The 5,541-nt window shown below is 39.6% G+C and overlaps 1 protein-coding gene across 1 annotated transcript in view; it reads right to left on the bottom strand.

Moving 5' to 3' along the window:
- Positions 1-5,541, bottom strand: part of LOC113471601 — a gene marked incomplete at both ends in the record, with an annotated part of 16,796 nt that overhangs the window by 886 nt on the left and 10,369 nt on the right. The window lies entirely within an intron of this gene.

Here is a 5,541-nt window from a genome sequence, read left to right as displayed (position 1 = left end):
GACCCGCTCTCCCGCTCTTCCTTCTTCTCCCCCTCTCTCTCTCTCTCTCTCTCTCTCTCTCTCTCTCTCTCTCTCAAAATAATAAAAAATTCCATGTCATGTGCCGGAACTGTACAAAAAAAAAAAAAGTAAAGAAAGAGAGAAAGTAAAGAAAGTATCGTCCGGAAATGTGCCATTCTCTTTTGTGAAAGAGAAAAAATGCCGCAGGGGTCAGCAGGAAAAAAGGAAAGCCATGTTCTCGAGATAGAAAGCTCAGTGACAGCAGATATCATGAGATATAGCGGAAGTAATAAGGAAATCTCCACGTTCAAAATGAATATACCTAGCATTTTTTATATTTACATCCAACATAAATAAGGTAAAGTCATGTGGCACTCACTCACTCATACATAGTAGGTTCAGATGTCTCCTATGTAAAAAGTACAAATACCTATGTGTGTAACTACTAAGGCATTTTCTATGGACCAATTTTTCTTAAAAATACGAGCTTGAGAGATAATAGATGACAGTAGGACCTGGCAGAACCAGAAAATGAAGGATATATAGATTTTATAGACAGCAAATCAGTCTTAATACAAAATGGTACAACCCAGTGGCGTAGCGTCCATGTAGGGCGTGTATGACGGCCATACACTCAAAATTTACTCAAATACCCTTAAATATTGACTTTAAATACCTATTTATGAAGAAGCATGTGCATGACTTATTTAGTAATGTGCATGGTGATGGAAATTAGTGCCCTACACGCCTTACACTTGACTTTAGGCCACGCTACGCCACTGGTACAACCTGAAAAACTGCTAGGCAAGACTGGAGAATACTGAAGACTGATGTTTGTTGTTTGTTTGAGATCATGAAACTCATGGGCCCACGCCCACGCACGGCCTTCCAGCTAAGTCCGGGATTAAGACGTAAGGTAAGTACCTATAGATATACCTACCATATATGTACCTACCTAATAAGTATAGGTCTCATCTACCAACACATGAGACTCTGTATACCTATACATTTGACATGACACTGTATATATTTTAATAGGTTAGGTATACGGTTTACGATGTTCAAGTTGCTTCCCACCCAAATAAAGGAAAGGAAGCAATATAAAATTCCCGACTAAATTAAAACCTTCCTCTCAACCCCCGAATATAAACTCCAAAGTATCTCTTCCCAATGTTTATTCTAACAAGCACTCACAGGGCCGTAGCCGTATAGGTATTACACTGAGAATTGAACAAGACGCGTAAAATGTTTTACTGTCTGGTGTCCCAATAAGAATAAAATCTATTCAGCACCCAATAACACATCGTCAGGCCAGTTCAAACCATGTAGGTTTGATGCGAAAGCTATGAAAACTAGGGAGGAGTATTTATAGCAGGTAGTAGGGAGGATATAAAAAATAAATTTAAATAAAATTGTAACGGGAAAATCCAATTTGATGTTCAATGTAGTCCCGGACTGGAAAAACTGCCAGGTTGGGAAGTAAAACGCCAAGTATTGTGTTATCTAAGATCCCTATTGGCTCTACTGGGTACTTGTCACCAGAGGGAGATGAAGAGGAGGGTAGTAAGTTAAACGTTTTAGCCTCTAAGTTCCGACACTAATAATGTTTTATTTGAGTTTCCGAGAACATGGAGGAGAAAGAGTGAAAAAAAAGAACTTTGAGAAAGATAAATTATATTTTATATAAAGCTTTGGAGAGAGAGACCATTTCTCTCTCTCTCTTTTCTCTATCCTTTTCTCTTTCCTCCTTCCTTTCTCAGTTTATTCTCTTTCTCTCTCCCTCCCTCTGTTAATTTTTTTCTTCCATGTGTCACTCTATCTTTCTTCCTCTCACTCCCTCTGTCTGTCTCTCTCTTCTCTCTCTCTCTCTCTCTCTCTCTCTCTCTTCCTCTATTGCTTTTCCATGTGTGTATCTCTCTGCTCTTCGTTCTTCTGTCTCTCCCTCTCTCCCTCCCTCTCTCTCTCTACCTCCCTCTCTCTGTCTCTCTCTTCCATGTGTCACCAGAGGGAGATGAAGAGGAGGGTAGTAAGTTAAACGTTTTAGCCTCTAAGTTCCGACACTAATAATGTTTTATTTGAGTTTCAGAGAACATGGAGGAGAAAGAGTGAAAAAAAGAACTTGGAGAAAGATAAATTATATTTTATATAAAGCTTTGGAGAGAGAAAAAAGGAGAGATTTAATAAAAATAAATCTTGGGAAATAAAAAATAAATGTTTCTTGATACAAATAATAATATTTGTAGTTCAAGGCTTCAAGGATGTTGGTATTGTAGTTGTAAAGCGTTGATATTGGAAAGTTATACGGTAGAAGCTTTTCCCTACTTTTATTATGGCTGGACCCCCCCTCCCTCCCTCCCTTCTTCTTCCTCTCCTTCTTCTTCGTCTCCTTGTCTACCTTCTACCTTCTCTTCTTCTTCCTCTCCTTCTTCTTCGTCTCCTTGTCCACCTTCTCTTCTTCTTCTCCTCCTCCTCCTCCACCTAACTCTCCTCCTCCTCCTCTCCTTCTACGTCTTCCTCTTGTTGTTCTTCTCCTTCTCCACAGCATGTATTGAAAGCATTGAACAAGACGCGTAAAATGTTTTACTGTCTGGTGTCCCAATAAGAATAAAATCTATTCAGCACCCAATAACACATCGTCAGGCCATTTCAAACCATGTAGGTTTGATGCGAAAGCTATGAAGTGTAGGGAGGAGTATGTATAATAATAGTAGGGAGGATATAAAAAATAAATTTAAATAAAATTGTAACGGGAAAATCCAATTTGATGTTCAATGTAGTCCCGGACTGTAAAAACTGCCAGGTTGGGAAGTAAAACGCCACAAGTATTGTGTTATCTAAGATCCCTATTGGCTCTACTGTGCATCCAATCCATCCATATACATAGTTTGACCGAATGTCTTTTAGTTGTTAAAGATGTTCACCAAATTAAATCAAAATCGAATTGAACATTAGGGAGTTATGGTGGTAAGACCAAGAATTTCTCTATAAAGACCCCTCATTACTCATACCTACATAGGTAGTGCTCCAGAAGAACCAGTCTATAAGCTAAGTTGTCGAAGTGTAAAAGGGGAACACTTTTCGTCCTTGGCCGTTTTGCATGACGACCGTTTCATCTAGATTGCCAGTTATTACCATGTCACTCTCACATTGCACAGTCAGCGTGTTTTATGAACTCACTAGAGTCAGGAGGGTCATAAATTCTATCCCTAGCTCCTACCTACAGGAGAAATACCTAATAATATGTACGTACCTGCATGACGACCGTTTCATCTAGATTGCCAGTTATTACCATGTCACTCTCACATTGCACAGTCAGCGTGTTTTATGAACTCACTAGAGCCAGGAGGGTCATAAATTCTATCCCTGGCTCCTACCTACAGGAGAAATACCTTATGTACGTACCTTATAGTTAAATAGAAAAGAAATATAATATGTGAGAAATTGTGTAAAGAAGAAATGTGAGAGAGTGATAAGGAAAAGGGAGAGAGAAAAGGGAAGCAGAGAGAACGAGAGAGAGAGAAAGAAAGAGAGAGAGCGAAAGGGGACGAGAGAGAGAGAGAAAGAGTAGTAGGGATAGAGAGAGAGAGAGAGAGAGAAAGAGAGAGAGCGAAAGGGAGAGAGAAAGAGAGAGAGAGAGAGAGAGAGGGATAAGGAAATGGGAGGGGAGCAAGAATGAAAGAAAAAGAGAAGGAGAAAGGGAGGAAAAGGGGGAGAAAGAGGGAGGGAGAGAGATAGGAAAAGAGAGAGAGAGGGGAGGGAGAAAGAGAGAAGAGAGAGGGATAAGGAAAAGAGAAGGAGAAAGGGAGGAAAAGGGGGAGGGGGGGAGAGAGACGAAAAAGGGGGAGAAAGAGGGAGGGAGAAAAATGGAATGGGGGAGCAACTTTCACTTAAATTGCCTTTCACTACTCAACTTGAAAATCGAGAGAGATATATTTTTTCAAACCTGTGTAGCTCCTTTTTACTCTCCTTATCCTATAATCCTAAACAGATAAGGTTCGTTCTCGGAACGGCTGGCTTTCTCCTATCCTGTCTTCCCTCTCTCTTCGCTTTCGGGACGATAAGACCTTAGCATATATACAATTCCTTCTACCAAACTTCTTGCTTCGAGCTGTTTAGAAAAGAATCTTTAGAAAAAGTAAGAATTTGTACTAGCCACAATTATCCAAAGAGTATTCAGTCCACCATAAAAGCCCACTCCCGAGGCTTAGGTGGAAGGGCAAACTTAAAGGATGGGTTCTGGTTCTACGAATCTACAGACCACAAGAACTCAAAGGCCAAGTCGCTATAAGCTATGATGCGTGCAAAGGAAGTCAACATAGATAAGGAACTGCCACAGCACTTGCTCTAAGTCAGCCTGCCTGGGACTCTGTGGATGTAATAAATAATTTTCACTAACTTTCCATGTTGTTACAGAAATCTATTGTGTTTTCGTATAGGCACATAGTGAAGTACCTCAGTAAAGAAATTTGTGTTCGAACTGTTCGAAGGTAATCCGTTGAAAAAACTATACATATTTGAAATTGAAAGTGTGATTTTTTTGTCAACTGTGGGAATCGAATCAAGTCCACCTATTTATTCTCTTCTCAATACTTTTAACTCGTTCAAAAGGAGTCCAGGTTCCAGACATTGCATACAATTTATTACGAGTAGATATTAGGTATTATGCAATATGAAGAGAAGGATTTGCAAAGGTTATCACATCGTGTCCTTATACTCCTGTCTCTTCCCTCCTTCTTCCCCTCACTCCTTAATCCTTCCACCTCCTCTTCCTCCTTCTCCCCCTTTACTCATTTTTACTTAGATAAGGTTGGCTGGCCACATTCCAAATTATCAGATGGCAACTCTCTATTAGCTTGCATGTAGCTTAGCCTTTGTTCTATGTAGTATACTACTATATAGGTTAGGTAGGTACCTGATAAAAGTATCTATGTGTTACGTGAATAGATAGGTATACTGTATACAGTACTTAACGAAGGTAGGAAGGTACTAATTGACCAAACGACAGTGAGGTCTACGTTTTAACTCGATAGTTTTGCATTTGGTTTGCTTGTTTGTTCCATTGGTAACTCGCGATTGCCTGATCCGATTTGGATGAAATTTGGTATCGGAATTTAAAACATCAACGCACATCACTCATTTAAATTTGGGTTCCAAAACTGAGCGGGGCCCATTTTCGGTCCTAAATAAATTTTCACCTTCAGCATTTTTCATTGTTCCTGCAAAAATACTTTCATCAAAAGACCCTACAAGAAAGCAGTGTGATGACGAGAGTTGAAAAAGAGAAAGATGGATGATATGTTGATAGGAAAAGAGAAGGAGAGAGAGAGAGAGAGGGAAATATATTGAAAGGACCATTGGAAAATATATATTTTTCGCATAATATTCAAATAAAATAAAATTCGGGAGCTAAAACTGTTTCTATATATTTTTATACCGGGGGGTCCCTATACCGGTGGGAGGGGGGAGGGTGGTGGCAATTTTATTTTCCATCACATATGTATGACCCGGGATATGCCTTGTACAGTGGTGTATCTTAAAGTT

Source organism: Diaphorina citri, unplaced genomic scaffold, assembly GCF_000475195.1.
Source record: "Diaphorina citri unplaced genomic scaffold, Diaci psyllid genome assembly version 1.1 scaffold2667, whole genome shotgun sequence".
Taxonomy (NCBI): Eukaryota; Metazoa; Arthropoda; class Insecta; order Hemiptera; family Psyllidae; genus Diaphorina; species Diaphorina citri.
The sequence above is the reverse complement of the archived record's forward strand: the minus strand, read 5'-3'. Positions and strand labels throughout refer to the sequence as shown.